The 17,461-nt window shown below is 41.5% G+C and overlaps 1 long non-coding RNA gene across 1 annotated transcript in view; it reads right to left on the bottom strand.

Annotated features, from left to right (window-relative positions):
- Positions 1-17,461, bottom strand: part of LOC145722373 (uncharacterized) — a 133,016-nt gene that overhangs the window by 40,174 nt on the left and 75,381 nt on the right. Inside the window, exons 2-3 of the long non-coding RNA XR_014146609.1 lie at positions 6,479-6,582; positions 1,013-1,071 (exon numbers count right to left, since the gene is read on the bottom strand). This is a non-coding gene — a long non-coding RNA (uncharacterized LOC145722373). The remainder of the gene's footprint in view (positions 1-1,012; positions 1,072-6,478; positions 6,583-17,461) is intronic.

The following is a 17,461-nucleotide window of genomic DNA, read 5'->3' as shown; positions in this document are numbered from 1 at the left end:
GTCACCACCATGACTGGGTGATAGGCACTGGGGAGGGTATGTGCTCTGGTAAGCGCTGTGAATTGTGCAAGACTGTTGAGTCCCAGATCTGTACCTCTGAAACAAATAAAGCAATATATGTTAAGAGAAAAAAAAAAAAGAAGAAGGTAGCAGGAGGGGAGGAATGAAGGGGGGGAAATCGGAGGGGTAGACAAACCATGAGAGACGATGGACTCTGAAAAACAAACTGAGGGTTCTAGAGGGGAGGGGGGTGGGAGGATGGGTTAGCCTGGTGATGGGTATTGAGGAGGGCACGTTCTGCATGGAGCACTGGGTGTTATGCACAAACAATGAATCATGGAACACTACATCTAAATCTAATGATGTAATGTATGGGGATTAACATAACAATAAAAAAATTAAACAAAAATCATAAAATCATATAAAAACATATACAGGATTATGCTGTCATTGTTTTGAAAAACTAGAATTATTACATATTCTATTATATATAAATATAATGTGGACGGGCACCTGGGTGGCTCAGTCATTAAGCATCTGCCTTCGGCTCAGGTCATGATCCCAGGGTCCTGGGATCGAGCCCCGCATCGGGCTCCCTGCTCTGTGAGGAGCCTGCTTCTCCCTCTCCCACTCCCCCTGCTTGTGTTCCCTCTCTCGCTGTGTCTCTCTCTGTCAAATAAATAAACTCTTAACAAAAAATAAATAAATAAATAAATAAAAAATAGGCACCACCAGAGTTAAGTTTTGATTAAGTGTATTAGGAAATGGAATTTTATCTTACAGGGATTATAAACAACAGAAACTCTCCCTAGAGGAAAAAAACCAGAACTTTTAACATTTAAGAGAGGCCCTCAAAGTAAAAAAAATATATATATGTGTGTGTATAAAATCTCCATTTTAGTGGCTGTATTCACAATGCTCTTTTAGAATTTCTGTAGCATATACCTCAGTAGCAAATAGTTCCAGAAAATTCTTATTTGGCTTACTCAGCAATCTTTATGTTATAACTTACCTTGTGATTCACATTTTCCATACATTGGAGATTCATATTTTCTTTTGGTAAATTGTTTCCTTAAGGGAAAAAAATCATAAGCAAGTGTTTATTTTTGCATTCAGTAATTATTTGCTTTATATTTATATACATTTCTCAGTGTTTCATAACACAGCTCCTTGAAACAATGTCTACTTTCTCCTACACTGTTAATCCTTATGAACCACTTACACAATTGATTACAACATTCATCATTCTCCCCTTTTTATGATCACATGAGGTTGGAAAAAAGTAATTTACCCAACATTGGGAGAAATGAGCCACAGCAATTTGCACAAAGTTGTAGGTTTTTGTTACGTTTTTGAAATTGAAGGAAAAAGCATATTTTGTCTTCTAAGATTTTCATGTGTACCATGAGAAGGTGGAAACCTAATTTTTGATAAGATAATCATGACTATGCTGTCTTCTCTGTACGTTGATGGACTTACCGAGTGAAGGATCATGACCTAGAATATTATGAACACCCAGAACACTAAGGCTCAAAAATATTTGTTTCAATCTTTTAAAATGGAAAAAATATTTTTAAATTGCTCCATTGATGACCTGATGAAAGTATCTTTCCCTAGACACTTAACTCAGTGGCAGCCAAAGAAATTCTTTTCTATATTCTACAGAAAAAGTAGATCACCTGTTCAGGTGTGCTGAAGACAATGCACTTCCCTCCTGAATTCCTAATAAGCTAATTTCTTACAAAAGGTAAGAGCTTGGGTGTTGCTCCAAATGAAACCCATCCTTAAGGTTACACCTGTTATTCGAAGTCCATCTTATTCTACCACCTGAAATTCCTAAACAGGGATTGAAACCTTTTTATATACGACTGTATTTAATTGCTCTAATAGCCATTTAAGTGTTTGCTTAAGAAGGTCAGAGGGACCTTGAGCGTTTGTACCTAGTAAGATAACAAAAGACCTGTAAGATGGTTAGTGAAAAATAGAATGAAATAGAGAAATCTTAGTCTGATAGGCAGAGGTTCCAGCTCAGTGTTCTCTGTGAATTAATTCTTTTATCAGGAATGGTTTTACAAGCATTTTCCTTCTCTGCAAACCAATTCCAGAGAAGTGGTTATACCAGACTGGAAGGCATTACATTCAGCCAACTCAGAGCCATTTATTTATTGAAAAGTTTATCTCTGTATTAAATTCTCACTGAAGAGGATTTCATTAGACCCACAAGACCAGTATAAACAGGGAGCTGAGGAGTTATTTGGAAAACGAATCGGGATCTAACTCCTCGGTCTGTTTTTTGTTCCCGTTGTTCATACACCAGGGCTGCCAACTGCACCAAGACAGAAGCATGTATTCAAGTTGGAATTTTTTTTTTATTTCCTGCATTTGAGCAGGCCACAATTCATATCACTCAGGTCTCCTTAAATTAGTCCAAGAGGATTTCATTTTACAGGCCTGCTTGACTGGATCCTTTTGGCACGATGGGTTCAGCTTTGTATACAACTGAGATTCATATTTTATGTGTGTGTAAAAACCCCAGCCATGAATCTAACAGCTCAGAGCTTCACCTTCATTCTTTACAGCTCAGTTCAGAGCCCGGCACATTTCCATAGACTGAGTCTCAAGGCAGCTCCTAGCGGAGCTGAGAGGACAAAAGCTAAAAATAGATTAAGAAACTCAGGGGCATAAGAAGAAAAAAAAAATGGAACTCTTTCAGTTCTTCTTCACAGAGCACAGCCCAAATTAATATGATGTGGACATAATGCTTCCTCTTCACACATTTAAATTGAAATAGCACTTTTGGCCATTGTTTTCTGCTTTTAAGTTAAAGAAAGCCATGGAATTGTCAGGGGTTTCTGAAATCCTATCCCCCTCGCGGAGCTCTTTGGCTAGGCTGCGAGGCTTCAACCTACTCACTCCACTCCTTTTTCCCAGATACCCTCCAGCTCCTGGTCCTATCTCCTTTTGTGGTCTCGCTTTTCTCCTACTTCATTCCTAAACAGCTTCCACTGAGCTAGGAAATTTTGCTTTGTTACTCTTATAATTTTGTGGGCAGTTTTCAGAAACTCCTACCAGTGTGTATCCACTGATATCCATTAGAATACAATGTTGTTCAGGGCTGAATAGAAACCGTGGAAGTGAATGGCGCTGAGTGAATGCATGTATGTTTCAGGTACCAGAACAGAGAACAATGTCCAGAGGAGTGAAAAGATCCATCAGAGTTTTGTTTAAATTTCTGTTGTCATCTCTATAATCATTTGTTTATTTGAACTAAAGCTGACTGCCTTCTGGGCACTTCTTGGCACTATTAATGTCTCTAATGAGGTGTAAAGCCCACAGGTCTATAGAATTGTCAATACTGTAACAAAATGGAAGTTGTGCTCCCAATACCATATCTCTCTTAAAATAATAGAAATTGTCTCTAAGACCATAATTCATGAATTTTCTAGTGAATTCTTTCACTAGTATAAAAACTATTTAATTTCCATCAACATGCAAATATGTTAAAACATCATAAAATTATGATAGGAAGTCTGTCCCCTAGTAATAACTATGGAAACCTATTAGGTCTCCAGCATCCCTTATGTGCCTGAAAACCCAATGAATAAAGAACAAGATACCGTCTCAGTCCTCAAGGAGCTTTCTATCTAGACACACAGAAATCTAGATACACAGAAATAAAAATAATATCAAGCAATAGAATATATTGCTAGTTGAAAAATGATTAAGAATAGACAAAATGTGAGACTATGGGGAAAGATCAATATGTATCAAAATCATTTATGAAGACATTATAAAGTGAATAGGATTTGAGTTGACATTAAGGAAAAGAAAAAAAATTATATTAAAAAAAAGATGAAGACATGAACAGACATTTCTCCAAAGAAGACATACAAATGGCCAACAGACACGTGAAAAAAATGCTCCACAGCACTCGGCATCAGGGAAATACAAATCAAAACCACAATGAGATACCACCTCACACCAGTCAGAATGGCTAAAATTAACAAGTCAGGAAACAACAGATGTTAGTGAAGATAGAGAAAGGGGAACCCTCTTATACTGCTGGTGGAAATGCAAACTTGTGCAGCCACTCTGGAAAACAATATGGAGGTTCCTCAAAAAGTTAAAAACAGAGCTACCCTATGACCCAGCAATTGCACTACTGCGTATTTACCCAAAGGATCCAAACATAGTGATTCAAAGGGGCACATGCACCCCAATGTTTATAGCAGCAATGCCCACAATAGCCAAAATATGGAAAGAGCCCAGATGTCCAATGACAAATGAACGGATAAAGATGTGGTATATATACACACAATGGAATATTACTCAGCCATCAAAGAAGAATGAAATTTTGCCATTTGCAACAATGTGAATGGAACTAGAGGGCATTATGCTAAGTGAAAGACAAATACTATATGATTTCACTCATATGTGGAATTTAATAAACAAAACTGATGAACACAGGGGAAGAGAAGGAAAAATAAAATAAGATGAAAATAGAGAGGGAGGCAAACCATAAGAGATGCTGAACTCTAGGAAGCAAACTGAGGGTTGCTGGAGGGGAGGTGGGTGGGGAGAGGGAGTGTTACATGCAACTGATGAATCACTAAATTCTACCCCTGAAACTAATAATACACTATATGTTAACTAAGTTGAATTTAAATAAAAATAAAGAAAGAATAAAAAAAGATGGAGAAAATATTTTCTTAGAGGAATAACGAGAGAGTGATACTTCCCAGCAAGAATAAGGCCTCAAAAGGCAGAGGAGTATATTCTAGGAATGGTGACCTATGGTATATTAAGAAGTGTATTTGGTCTTTTTCCCCAATTCCTGGCACAGAGCTCCTAAAACCCTTGGGATGCCCTGAGTGATAGGAGTGTGTTTTGTTATTTATAAGGAGCCCTTTTTGAGCATGAAATGACTTAACATGGGGTCACTAGATAGCTTTAGGGTGGGACTGGTCACCAAAAACATCCAATCATTAGAAGGTTGGAACTTTCAGTCAACCCAGCCTCTGGAAAGGGAAAGGGGAGATGGGAGCTGCAGATAAGACCCGCAAAAACTCCTGAATGATGAGATTCGATGAACTTCTGTGTTGGTGAACACAGCCACCTGCCCAGAGGGGTGGTGCCCTCCAAAACCCTGGGGACAGAAGCTCCTGCACTTGGGACCTTTCTAAACCTTGCTCTATGTACCTGTTCATCTGGTTGTTCATTATAGCTTCTATCATATCCTTTATAATGAAACTGTAAACCTAAGTAAATATTTCCCTGAGCTTTATAAGCCACTCTAACAAAGGATCAAACCTGAGGAAGGGATCATGGGAACTTCTGGTTTATAGCCGATCCATCAGTCAGGAGCACAAATGGACTTGCAGTTGGTGTCTGTAGTGGGACTGAGCCTTTAACCCATGGGATCCAACACTATCTCCAGGGAGTTTCAGTATTGAGTTAAATTTGTAGCACACTGTTCACTAAGAATTGGATAATTGCTTGGTGGTTGGAAAACATTTCAATGACTACAATAGGACCATATGTCCCTATTGGTGTTTATATGTCACACGGTGAGTATCCCTACCTGTGAGCCACAAGCCAGAGCATGTACAAGATCTGGGATATGTATCCAGAGTTGGGACTGGTATAACTGCAGCAAGTATTTTTTCTTATCAAAATGACATATCTAAACACCGTCCAACCCCCTCCTCTCCTTCCTTTATTCTGTCTTTTTTCCCTCCCTCCTTTCCTTCTTCTACTTTCCATATCCCCTCTTTCCTTCCATTTTATTATTTCCATCCTGGTGACATCCAACACCTTTATCAAAATGAAAGGAAGACCTGGTACAATGATATATTCATTTAAATCAATAAGATCAGCTATTGTAACAAAGACCCCCCACTCTCAGTCATTGAACACAATAAGTTCAATGTTTATTGTTGCAGTGCAATGCAGACTGAGGGAAATGAGGGAGTTCACTTAGAGACCCAGACTTTTTATATCCAATGGCTCTGCCATCCCATAAGACCTCAGAGTCTTCCCTCTAGAAGTGGCATACATCACTTCCATCTTCATTGGGTTGACCAGAACTCATTCTTATGGCAAAGGAGGCTGTCAGAAGTAGTCTGGCCATGGTTCCTGTGGAAAAAGTGAATCAGTTTGATGCACAACTGGCTAGTCTCTCGCACAACTGGCTAGTCTCTCGCACAGCTACTAAGAGCTGGGATTTTACATCTTTACAAGAAAAAATGAGTGCAATTGTTCACCCTGAGAGAAAGCACATAGCCTGACAGAGTGGTATTACTTTTTACTTGTACCTGGAGAACACAACACCACCAAGAAGATCCAAATAGGTAAGTTTGTCCTCCGCCCATCAAGTGATGAGTGGATGTGTTTAATCCTATGAATGGTAGCTGTTGAATTAGTTACGCTGCAGAGTGCCTCCAGAGAAAGGAGAACACGGACACGGACAACCACCTACCTGAGGTCAGGACATCAAGAGTGGTCAGTGGCACCATCAGATTCACCAGGCGTGTCTTCCATGTCACATCCCATTCCTCACCCTCCTACCTTCCAAGCAGCACTCTGCTGGAAACAGGAAAACAGATCAGAGCACTTTGGTGAGACAGAGTGGGAAGAAGGTAGGAGGAGATGGTTCACTTCCCTCAGGAAGCAGCTATAGCAGGAATGGCACCTGATGTGGGCAAAGACATTGCAGGTAGGCCTTCTGGGAACTGCTGACCAGCTAGAGTGAAGGAGAGCAAGAGACACGCTTAGCTGCGGTGCCCACCAGAGTCAAAGAGCCCCAGGAGATCGACTGGGGCCCTTCACCATACGCCATGATGAGAGGACAGCAAGACCTTCCAGGGCACTAAAAGCATGGCACAGATGCTCCAAACACCCCTCTTTCAGCCATGAGACCCCTTGGGCTACGCAGAAGCCCCCACCCCCAGGGCTCCAGGGCTTGGAGGAAGGCACATCCCAGAGAGGGCGATCTGTAGCCCATGAAAGTAGTAAGAGGGGGATGGTTTCAGAGACAAAGTCAGGCAGCACCAACAGAGAAAGAGAGCATCCAAAGCATCAAATAACAAGGCAGCATGACATCATGAAAGATCAGGTCGAAGCTGAGAACTTGCTCTGAGTGTCTTGCTGTATGAATGATGGGTATCTACCTTATTAGATGGAAAGCTTGTATTAGATAATGCACAGAAAGGGTTCAATGTGGTACTTGACACATAGCAAGTGCTCCATTAAGGCCGGCTAATTATAACAGTTGTCATTATGGTAGAAGTAGTAGTCGTGGTGGGGGAGGGGAAGTAATTAATCTGTGAGGTTGACTGTGAAGACTGTTGAGGTCCAGAACTGATTGGATATGGGGAAAAATAGACCCTTGGTTATGAAAAGTGCTTGGCTGGAGCTTTCAGGCTGCAGTAACGGATGTTTATTCATACACTCAACTCCCAAGTTTTCTGAGGACTTAGGTTTGAGGATGGGAATCAAGGAAGGTCATGTTTTGGGGCCCGATGCTTAGCCCCTCCTGCAACAGAGCCAGCAGCAGGAAGAATCAGGAGGACAATTCCACTCCGGGAATATATTAGAAACACAACAAGGAGCCATTTGGAAGTTGCAAGAGGTTATAAAACATTGAGTTGGGAGAGGGGAGGAGAGGCTCAGATCTGATTCCGGTGCTCCCCTCTTCGTGGCCCCCCATCTTCTACATCAGATTCAGGTCACACAGGTCATTCCTGTCCTTTCCCCAGACCTCTTTTCCCTCCTCCACAGAATGCAGGGCAATGGCCCCATTGCCATTCTTTTCAAAGCCCCCCGAATGCCAGCTTTCTCGCCTGATACTTTGAGAATTTCTTTAAACTAAATCAAGGTCATCCCATCTGATCTGCTCAAATCAAGCCAAGGGACCATCTTCACAAAACAGCACTATTTCTAACAAGAAAAAGGAACAAGCAAAGTGATACGTTTCATTTCTGTTTATATAGACATAAATAAAATATGTCCTTCCTCAAGGTAGAGGAATCCCTGCTTAACTAGCCTTTTGCACTATGTGTGTGAGGTTCAAAGGTGCCTTCAACGTGTGTGAGGTTCAAAGGCGCCTTCCATGTGCGCTCCCTCTGAGCCCATTCCCATGCAGCCCCACCCCGACCCTCGGCTTTCAGCTTCCCCGGCCTTGCTGCCACATCCTTCCAGCCCTTTCTTCTGAACAGCTGCTCCCTGATTACGGTTTTACCTTTTGGTGAGATTGTATATATTTCTTCCTCCTTCATCCTACCCAGCAGGTGGACTTTAGTTTCAAAAGCCATATATTCAATTATTCCCACACCCTCCTACTTTCTTTCTTTCTTACTGGAAGGTCCAAAGAAGCTGAAAAGGAGTGGAGAAACACTGATAACTTCAGGGGTGCCTGGGTGGCTCAGGCAGTTAAGCATCTGACTCTTGATTTCAGCTCAGGTCATGGTCTCAGGATCATGAGATCAAGTCCTGCATCGGGCTCTGCGCTGAGCATGGAGTCCGCTTGAGATTCTCTCTCCCTCTGCCCCTCCCCTGCTCTTGCATGCACTCTCTCTCTAAAATAAATAAATCTTAAAAAAAAATACTGATGCCTTCAGAGGTAATAGAATCTGCAGTGGAGAGAGTAAACCGGTTACAACCTAAATATCTGTGCAAATATTTGTGGTCTTCACTGACCACAGAGGCATTGCTCTTTATCTTGTCAATTAAATAAAACTAAATGTAATGTATAAGCATTTTTTAACTATAAAAGAAACAATCATTCAAATTTCTGCTATCCTGACAAACTGAAGATCTCAAAGCACTTTCAAAACATTATATTAAAGAATGGTTGTCAATGACTGTCTCAGCTGGTAGGCCACAATTTAATGCAGCCTGGCCACATTTAAGAGTATTAAGCTGCAGTCAAGTGAAATGATAATTATGTACACTCCTTAAAAAGTGTATCATTAAATGGGAAATTTGAGTACTAACTGGCTTACATTTTAGCTGAATAATAAACTAACTTAACAAGGAACTGGGCTGAGTGAGACTATAGTAAGAGAAGTTGTTATTTAAAGGCTGCCTGGTGTTCCTCTAAGAAAGGCAGAAAGTCACCTCAAAGTAAATCTTATTGTTCTGTGTCATGTATGAATTTCTCCTCTTCATTATGCAAATGTAAGTTAATTTGGCTATCACGGCTGTGCTGAAGGGTGAATACAAACCACTTACGCCTTTAAAAGCACTGCCCTTGGATGTACAGAGTCCCTCTCTGGAAAAAAAAAAAAAAAAAAAAGATGATTGTGTTTCACACAGGGATTAGGGAGCCAAGGGGAAGGAGAAGGCTAGGGATCCTGGACACATCTGTTTGGAAGTCCAATATTATCAGACCCTTTCTGATGAATTGAGATAGCTTTGATCAAGATGCACTGGAATTAGAGAACATTAGTGGTGCCCAAACTGAATCCATCATGAGGAGAGGAGGATCTGGCAGGTGATCCAGCCTCAACACTATGGTGTAGGCAGTGGTGTAGAGAGGGATGGTTCTAGCACATTGGGGTAGCTGCTCAAAGACCCTTCCAATCCAGCCACCAGGAGAGCTGTGCTTTGAGAACAGTGGCTTAGAATGAGAATATAGACTAAGGACTACCCTTAGCCAAGAGGATGGACTCCTATCTCCCTCCCTTGAAGAAACCATGTTGTCTGCATCAGCATGAGCGTTTGCCACTGCAGAAGCCACCTGGATAAGGCTCACGTTTGATGATGAGTGGCTAGTTTCAACAGCTACTCTAGGTCAGCAGCAAAGGAAATGGAAGTTAAAGCTGGGGGATCAGGTGGCAAGATCAGATTGTCACTATTTGTCACTAGAACAAGGGAAGTTGCACGCTGGTGACTGGACCATCCAGAAGGACTCATCCCTGTCCATCACAAGCACTATCTTCACTGACTGCATCTCAACCCCTTCTGGCCACGTCCATTATCAAAAAGGCAATGAAAGTGCCCCTTCTGAACCACTACCAGGAAAAGTTGCTGAATCACCAGTCAGATACCACCCTGCCAATGGAGATGATGCAGATCCTATTCATATTTGAAATCTAGCCAGGAAGTTCCCAAATTCTCATCTGTGGTGGGTCGATACCTCATCAGCAATGAAATTTCCACCCGTCTACAATGAATGAGAGAAAAAAAAAAAGACCATATATCAATTTTTCAGGCAGATTACGTTATACCAGAGAGTTTATATCTTTTCCTGATAATTCTGGTGCCAAAATAACGTTTGTTTCATGAAATGATGAAAGAACCAGATAATTTTGTTTATCATGGCATTATTTCGCAAATAAAAAATTGTCAACTACTGTGTTGCTCTTTCTCAGTTTCTCTCTCTCTCTGCCCCCCTCCTAATTTGTTAAATATACAAGAATGGAAACAATGGTGTAGCACACATGCCTAGATGGTGTTTCAATTTTGGCTTTCCCCCCCCAAAAAAAGCATGCATTTTTCCCCCAAATTGATGGTCTTTCCCAGGATATTCTGGGCGGTCCCAAGAAACTGAGTCAGCAAAGCCAATCCAATTAATAGAGCATTACTTAAGGTTTTATTATGGATAATGTGTCCATGGAATGTAAAATTGCCTGCGTGCACATGAACTCATGAAACTACTTAGAGGAAACAGATTTGTCCTGGAAAACAAGCTCCCAGGGCCAGGTGGTCAGCTGGAGTACAGCAGATGCCTCTATTAGAGCCCCCAACACCAAATTACAACTATCCGTTTACATCTCTGTCTCACCTACAAACTGTAAGCTTACTGAACATACAATTTCCCCAGATCCAGTCTTCTATCACTAGCACCTAAAATGCTTTTCACACGGTAGGTCAACAAATACTTGTTAGTTAGGTCAATAGGTAACAAAACCTTTCAAATGACTGACACGTGGAGAGAAAAAGAAAAGAAAAAAGGATGGGAAACTGTTATAGTAATAAAGATGGTGAGTTGCTTGAATAATAATTTGGTTTTTTTTTAAAGACCCACCTCAACCCCAGAACCTACTTTTTAAATACTCTTGCCTAGTATAAATATGCAAATAGAGAGGTTTCGTTTCTCTAGATCAGGGCTTGGCCAACTCGGGTTGGCCATGGGCCCAACCCAACCTGTCACCTGTTTTGTAAATAAAGTTTTATTGCAATGCAGCCAGGCCCTTGAGTTACGCATTCACTGTGGCTACCTTCATACTACAATGACAGAGTTGAGGAGCTGCTACAGACATCTATGGCCAGGCCCACAAAGTTATATTTATTCTCTGCTTCTTTGCAGAACATGCTTGTTGATCAAAAGTTGCTATAGATCCTAAGATTAATTAAATGCCAAGTTTGATTTCATATCTTACAACTAAAATGAATTTATTGTTCTTGTGATTGTTTCCTTAATAGATCTTCAAAAAGACCATCCATTGGATCAGTCAGTAAAATGGCCCAAAACATCAACCCTTATTCTCCCAGACTCATGCTCAAGCCAGCGGATCCTAAAGGCAGGTATGTGCCACTTCTTCTGGAAGCCCTCTCTTAAGCACACACAAGGGTCTTCTTACTTCCCATAGAATTTTGGTCTGAACTGAGGAGAACTAACTGCATCTGGGGGAAAGTAGACCTTTCCACGAAGATGTTATAAGATCAGATGGTACCACTTGGGGCAATTGAGATATCAAATCTTATAAGGGTACCAGTAAAAATAGCTGCCATCTATTGAAAGTGCACTCTATGCTAATCACTATGCAACTTTCCTTTTCTTCGCTTCATATCATTTTGTCCTCTTAACCAATGCATATGAGGCACATCTTCCTAGTTCCTCTTAACCACTGACTAAACCTTAGTTGGTGATGAATCTGAGGCTTTAATACATTTCCCAAAGTTATACAGTTAATAAAAGGCAGGATTTGGATTTAAAACTGGGCAGATTGATTACAGATCCTAAGTTCTTCACCACTCTAGCATAACACCTTCATTCTACTACATCATGGTGTGATAGTTTACTTGAGCTAACTCTTAATTTTCTTCCACAAAGTCTTTCAATATATCTCAGGTATTGGGCCAATGGTTTTCATTTGTTCTCAGCAGAGTCCTGATGAAGCATATCTCCCTGCTGTAAATGAATTTTCAGGGCAGTTTGAGAGCAAATAAACTCTTCCTTGATTCCCAGGGAATGACCTCTCATAATCTGACTTCAGAAAGGGCCTGTGAACTGGAGACCAGTCAGCTTAAATCCATTAGGCTGTGGTAACCCTCATCTGATACCACCAACCATCACTCTATACTTAGGTTGAGCTAGCCCTAAATTTCCCAGATTGGACCTTACCTAAGAAGAAGTTTAACCACAGAATGGCCTGCAGTACCTTTGTCCCTAACTATTTGTCCCCCTAGGGACACCAAAGCACAAATTCTCTTCTATGCTCTGATGACCAGAGCTTTGTTGGATGGCTCCAGGACCCCTACCTGTTGGATCTGTACCTTGTGTGTCAGCCAACCTACATATCCTAAATAACTGGATGGTCTCTGTCTTATCTCAAGTTACTATAACAAATTTACACAGATTGGGTGGTTCAAAGAACAAACATGTATTTCTCACAGGTCTGGAAGTTACGAATTCTGAGATCAAGGTGCTAGGAGACTTGATTCCTGGTGAGACATTCTTCCTAGCTTGTAGACAGCCACCTTGTCTCTGTGTCCTAACATGATGGAGACAGAGCTCTGGTTTGTATTTTCTTATAAGGACACTAATTCCATCATGGAGGCTTCATTCTCCTGACCTCATCTAAACATAATTATCTCTCAAAGGCCCCACCTCCAAATACCATCACATTTGAGGTTAGGGCTTCAACATATGATTTTTGTGGGGACACAAACATTCAGTCCATAATAATGTCCAGTAACACTTCGCATGTTGCAGCACCACTGGACAATGCCCTGTAGGAATTACAGAAGTGACATCACGCTTTCTGAAAACCCAAATGTCAGTCTGCTCATTACGTACATTTAACTAAGATAATGCCTGACTTTCTCTGCCAGAATGCTCCCACAACTAAAGAGACAATTGCACCGTATCTACAGGCCACCCTTCAATCAAATGGTAATGAGACCAAATAGTATCTGACTGGGAGCCACAATCGATTTCCCAGTTTTAGAAAGTACAGTCCTCTCCTAATATAGTCTGGCTGACAATACAACGCACTCATACCAATAAGCAGATCAAGATAATAATTAGACCCTAGAGCAACACCCATCAGGTTATATATACTTGCCTCTATCAATTCATCCATGGATTCTGCTATAACAATATAATATAATCTCTCCACCCGTAGTGTGACATTCCCAATAATTTTATTGATTCTACCTCTGGAACTCTGCACTCAGACAATGGTTATGTACCCTAGCCAAGGCTTTTGCCACAAGTTAGCATTCATAAACTGCCTTCTTTACCCCATTAACCTCCTTTTCCATCTGGTTGACTCATGAACTACCACACGAATAATCTTGTGTGGATATTGTCCTAGTGTTACAAGTACAGTATTTGGAGATTATAACTACAACATGAGTTACATAATTAGTCTGGAAATACAATTAACAACCTAAGAAAGTGTTAAAAGACGGCTACTATTAACAAAATTGGTCAAAGCAATGACAATAAATCAATAAATTTTATTGTGATAATAAAATTACTAAGACTGTAGGTGAAAATTATAGGGATTCAAATTTAAATTTTAAGGGAAGGAATACTTTTCTCACAGTGAGAACTATTTTTAAAAATAGAATCAGTTGTCCCATGAGATAGGCCTTCCACTGTACTAAGAATAAGTAGACACTAGATGTCATAAAGCAAGTTCCAGCCTTGGGTGTACACGGCTGACTTTCTAGAGCTGGAGCCCGAGAAGGTGTCAGTCCTAAAGATATGAGGATCTACCTCCCAGGCTATCCATGGAAATGAGTCAGTAAGAAAGAGTCCCAAGTAAACACCAGAGAGTTCAAATGCTTGGAAGACAGAGCCACGCTGAAGAAGGTAGAGAAGAAAAATCAATGAACTGGAGCTCAGAGAAGTGGTTTTATCAATGTTCCTAGGCTTAAAACAAGCCTGAAGGCAACAGAACTGCAGGAGGTCAAAGTGGGACCAAACGGAGGCAGAGATGGAGTGGGTTGTGAACAAGGAGTAATAGGCCCAGTGGAGAACAGAATCTTGGAGGAACTAGCATGTGAGTGCCGTGGGCCTTTCCATATGAGTTAGTACAGACAATGTCCATTATTCATGGGTCATACGTGTGACTTCACCTGTTCATTAAGGCTTACTTGTAATTCCCCGATCAATACACATAGTGCTTTCACAGTTATTCACAGACACATTCACAAATGGGAAAAATTTGAGTCATCCGGTGTGTGCGTTTCCAGTTGAGGTTGAGCAAGGCGATGCTCTGCCTTCTTGTTTCAGCTCTCACACTGCAAACAAGCGTCATCCAATCATGGAGAAGTGGGTCTGCCAGGGTGAGACCTCAAGACTCTCAAGTAGAGGCAGGGCACAGGAATTCAGAGAAACCCGTCTTAAATGGCTGAGGAAGAGCAGGATCAGGAGACAATGTGGTCATTGTCCAGATATCCAGCTAGGGGAGAGGAAAGGTCATCTCTACAGAGTGAGAGATATCAGATAGAGAAACCAGTTACCCTGTTGACCTAAACCAGAGATGGGCAAATAGATGGGAGTCTTCAAGAAGATGGAATCAAGTACCTGTTCTTCAGTACTACCACTGAAAATTAACGGAATAAGTTCATCATCCTCCGAAAGCGCACAGATTTAACACTGCAGGAAATAATAGTAATAGTTAATACGATGGTGCTAGGAGTTTTTCAAAAAAAAAATTTAGATGACAAAAGATTAAAGAGGTTGTAATTTCCCTGGGGTGTCTCGTATATAGGGGTGTCTAGGGCCCTTTTCAGAATAAAGAAGCTTTTGATAATTATGCTGGCATAACAGACAGAAGCTGAGATTGTCCAGAGCAAGCCAGGCACATGATCACCCCATGTGTAAAATAAGGACTGGAGCTGGGTTTCAGGTCCAAGCAAACTCTCCTTCACCCCTCCACTTACCGAGGCAAGAGTGCTAATATTATGCTCAGCTAGACCCCCCGGTACTGAGACAATGTGCCCGGCAGCCCATAGGAGGTTCAGTGTAACTCTGGGATAAGACCTGGACTGGGCAGAGAGTGACAGTTTGAAAATGGTGAATTTTAGGGGCGCCTGGGTGGCTCAGTTGGTGAAGTGTCTGCCTTTGGCTTAGGTTATGATCCCGGGGTCCTGAGATCCAGCCCCTCATCAGGGAGCCTGTTTCTCCCTCTCCCTCTGCCCACCCCACCCCCCCCAGCTCACACACATGTACTCTCTCTCGCTCTCTCTCTCAAATGAATGAATAAAAACTTTACAAAAAAAGAAAATGGTGAATTTTAATAAAGAGATTTCTTCAAGTTGCAATATCCCAATAACATATACCAAGAGGCCTAATAAGATTATATTACTTACAGTTACAGGAGCTGAAACAAAACAGACATTGAAGAGTATCAGACAGAAGTCAGGCAGTGCAACTATTAGACTGGTTCCATACACACTAAGAAGGTGAAGAACTGTCATACCCTGGCATCAAATTAGACTCCTGCACACCCGACATAGTTTTACCTTAAAACAGATCATTAAAATATACCTAGATAATGTCTTTATTGTTATATTGTGTTAAGACCCAATTAATCCAAGCAATAAAAATGATAATGCCTTAGATTTATATGACTTTTTTCTTTTTCTATTTTTTGTCTTCAGAGCTCGTATTGCTTACCTCATAATGATTATCTCATGTATGTATATAGTCACAGAATCATCCGTAGAAAGAAACAGTGGGATATAACTCTCCCCAATTCTTTGCCTGCTCCCTCTATTTTATCGATGGGGGAACCTGATTATAGCAAGCATAAAGGGCTTGATCGTGATGCGGGAGAGAAGAGAAAGAGAAATCTCATTATGTGCATCCATTGATGGTACAACCTACGTCATCAGTCAGTGATAAAGAAATCCACCTTGCATTGAAATTCCGTGACAGGCAAGATCACGGTTGCAGCAAAGTGTAGTGGGAAGACCCTGGATGGAGAATCAGGAAACTTTGGTTTCCAGCTCCAATCCCACCACTGTTCTAAAATCCCCCAGTGTCTATTTCTGATTCTGTAAAATAGGGGAAATTGTCCCTGCCTCTCTTTACGAGAAGGCGGGATCATTACAGGAAAAATGGGAGAATGTACTTGGTATACCTCTAAACGTCGCAAAAAAAAATAACCAGGCATTTGAAGAGTGTCTGTGTCCCAGGAGGAGAAACAAAGTCAATTCAGGGCAATGTACTTAGAGCCAGGAGTTGAAGTGTCATAAACAGAGGAATGAATAAAGCCTTGCAGAACTCATGGCCCCCATCTCAAGCAAGAGTCTCATCCCACTTCTGAAAGACAGACTCCGAGCCAGATTTCAGACCCACTGAGCTCCTCTCCATCATTGACACAACTTTTTACATTTACCCCAGTGCTGGTCCTTGAGGGCTATCTGCTTGATTTCCAGTTTTTCCTCCCATTGGAAATGAGTGAAACATTCCATGCAGAAGAGCCCTAGGGGTACAAAACAAGAAAAAATGTATAGGGCACTGATACACTTCAAGTCCTGAGCCAAATATCTTCAAATGCCCCCAGGATTTTTCTTTTTCCTCATAAAGTAATGGGAATTGTTAAGTGCTTTTAGAATTGCAGTTCAGAAGATGCTGTGCTCCCGCTCACACAAGGGGCCTGGGGTCTCTTCCAGGAAGACAGGAAATGCAGTGAATAGATACTCAGTTTCCCGATCTCATAGAGTTTCTGATCTTAGAAGTGTTGCTCCTTGCGTCCCTGTCGCTGTGGGTGTGCAAAAGTCAACAGACACAGAGTTTTGTGGGTTTGTGTGGAGAAACCTGGAACTCTTATTTCAAGTCTTCACAATGATGGGAATGACTGGACCGCCAGCCTCTCTTGCCACCATATTAGTTTTATGTGTTCCAAAGCTGGGCACTTCTCTGGACCAGGGAGATTGGGTAAATAACCTCTGAGGACACTCCCGTTAGCAACTCTGCTAAATTTCCCTCTCTCTCTCACTTCACTTCATGGGATGGTTTCTGTGGAGCCAAACTTAAGAAGGGTTATCTTCTGCAGTTAAAACCTTCCACTTCCCATCGGAGGGGTAGACGAACCATGAGAGACGATGGACTCTGAAAAACAAACTGAGGGTTCTAGAGGGGAGGGGGGTGGGAGGATGGGTTAGCCTGGTGATGGGTATTGAGGAGGGCACATTCTGCATGGAGCACTGGGTGTTACGCACAAACAATGAATCATGGAACACTACATCTAAAACTAATGATGTAATGTATGGG

This window comes from Leptonychotes weddellii, chromosome 6 (assembly GCF_054177405.1).
Source record: "Leptonychotes weddellii isolate Sample4059 chromosome 6, ASM5417740v2, whole genome shotgun sequence".
Classification (NCBI taxonomy): domain Eukaryota; kingdom Metazoa; phylum Chordata; class Mammalia; order Carnivora; family Phocidae; genus Leptonychotes; species Leptonychotes weddellii.
Note: the sequence above shows the minus strand (reverse complement) of the source record. Positions and strands in the feature narration are given on the sequence as shown.